General features: G+C 46.2%; 1 protein-coding gene across 1 annotated transcript in view; it reads left to right on the top strand.

Annotated features, from left to right (window-relative positions):
• Positions 1-2,500, top strand: part of LOC143277787 (aromatic-L-amino-acid decarboxylase-like) — a 213,555-nt gene that overhangs the window by 75,492 nt on the left and 135,563 nt on the right. The window lies entirely within an intron of this gene.

Raw genomic sequence — 2,500 nt, forward strand, 5'->3', positions numbered from 1 at the left:
AAGAAGAAAAAGACAAAAGATAGATGGGCAGATTGGTGTGTAATCATGCGTCATTAACCAAAGATAGACTTGTTTCTATGGGTGAAGGCTTTGGACAAGAACAGAGAGAGTGGAATGCACACACACAGAGAGACACAGAGAGAGAGAGAGAGAGAGAGAGAGAGAGAGACAGAGACAGAGACAGAGACAGAGAGAGAGAGAGAGAGAAGATACGCAAAGCGGTGGGGATGACTAAGAGAGAGAGCCCCGTTTCTCAACCCCACAACACTTCAAACGAACTGTGAGGTAGTAGCAGCCTCGGTCCAAACGTCTTCGGCGGTCTGTGTTATAGCTCCCCTTCCACGCACCTCCCACCCCCACCCCCACCCCCCCAACCCAACCCTCACCCCACCCCCGGTGCTCCTTCTCACCCACCCTCACCCTCACCCTTACCCCCGAGAACCCCCCCCCCCCCCCCCCCCCGGCCCCCAAACCCCGACCTGAACCCGTTTCTCTTCCTGTAGCTTTTGTCACTGATCAGACATGGGATAGGGTGATCAAAGGAACGATCAAATCTTCATTGTGCTTGTCATTTGTCTTCTTCTTCTTCTTCTTCTTTTTTTCTTTAAATGAATATTTTATTCGTTCCTTCACTGAAAACTATGTGTCATCACGTCTGTGCCTCCCCTCCCCTCCCCTCCCCTCCCACTTTGTCAGAAATGGAGATGAATAAAAAGCATGAAGAAAAAAAACAAAAACAAAAAAAAACAGCAGCAACAACACATGAAAACAGAGATGTGAATTGACGGGCGCAATAGCCGAGTGGTTAAAGCGTTGGACTTTCAATCTGAGGGTCCCGGGTTCGAATCACGGTGGCGGCGCCTGGTGGGTAAAGGGTGAAGATTTTTTCCTATCTCCCAGGTCAACATATGTGCAGACCTGCTAGTGCCTGAACCCCCTTTCGTGTGTATACGCAAGCAGAAGATCAAATACGCACGTTAAAAATCCTGTAATCCATGTCAGCGTTCGGTGGGTTATGGAAACAAGAACATACCCAGCATGCACACCCCCGAAAGCGGAGTATGGCTGCCTACATGGCGGGTTAAAAACGGTCATACACGTAAAAGCTCACTCGCGTATACACGAGTGAACGTGGGAGTTGCAGCCCACGAACGCAGAAGAAGAAGAAGAGATGTGAATTGTTGAAATGAAGATGAAATGACTGGGAAATTTAGCTGTTTGTTCTTATAAAAAAAAATAAATAAATAAAAACAACCCTAATCTCAGAGGCAGTCAGATTGAATAGATTGTGTTAAAACAGACAAAACTATATCTAAAAACACTGCAGACATAAATGTAAATTCATTGTGTGTGTGTATGTGTGTGTGTGTGTGTGTGTGTGTGTGTGTGTGTGTGTGTGTGTGTGTGTGTGTGTGTGTGTGTGTGAGAGAGAGATTTTTTTTGCTTACGCCACCGTTTAAAATCTACCATTAAGGTATCCACGTTCCGCCTTCGGGGACGATGCACACTGTGTGAGCACGTGGCTCAGTCCATATCATCGGTCTACGGCATGTCAAACCGGCCTCCTCTCTCGAAAGGCGGTGATGGGATTCATTATTAAAAGTGTGCGCAAGATGCTGTGTGTGTGTGTGTGTGTGTGTGTGTGTGTGTGTGTGTGTGTGTGTGTGTGTGTGTGAGAGAGAGAGAGAGAGAGAGAGAGAGAGAGAGAGAGAGGATGACTGGTTTTCTTTTTCATGTAAAAGTTTGGAACAAACAGCATTAACCTTCTCGCTAAAACTTTCGATATGCATCAGTCAGTCACTGTGGATATTCTGCCAAAGTGTCAAGCTGTCGTATAAAGGTGGAAATAACGTCTTTTCAATTTAAAAAGAAAAGGAGGGAAACACATCTACAACACCAAGACTGACGCCATTTGATTCAGCGCTCTGTCAGTATCTATCTGTTTCCATTCTAGTCTGCTTCTTGTTTGTTATAGTCTTTCTTTGCCTTAAAACATCACACACCACATCCCATTCACATTCACATGAACACATGATTATACTGTGGACACATGTACTCATTCTGAACCATCATCATGCTCTCTCTGTCTCGCCCCCCCCCCCTACCCCCCCACCCGCCTCCCACATCTCTCTCTCTCCCTCTATCTCACTGCAAACACGCACACACACACACACAGACACACAGACACACACACACACACACACACACACACACACAATTACATATGAAAATAAAAGGCATAAATGAAAGCATGTACATTACCTAATAAAGCACGACACGGCAATCGTTGAAAAGATCAAATCATTAAGGGGGGGGGGGGAGGAGGAGAGATAGATTGACAGAGATGGGACATAGGTATTAAATCGGAAGCAAACTTCAGTTTTCAGTAGCTCAAGGAGGCGTCACTGCGTTCGGACAAAACCATATACGCTACACCACATCTGCCAAGCAGATGCCTGATCAGCAGCGTAACTCAACGCGCTTAGTCAGGCCTTGAAAA

The sequence above is a fragment of the Babylonia areolata genome, chromosome 35 (assembly GCF_041734735.1).
Source record: "Babylonia areolata isolate BAREFJ2019XMU chromosome 35, ASM4173473v1, whole genome shotgun sequence".
In the NCBI taxonomy this organism is placed as follows: domain Eukaryota; kingdom Metazoa; phylum Mollusca; class Gastropoda; order Neogastropoda; family Buccinidae; genus Babylonia; species Babylonia areolata.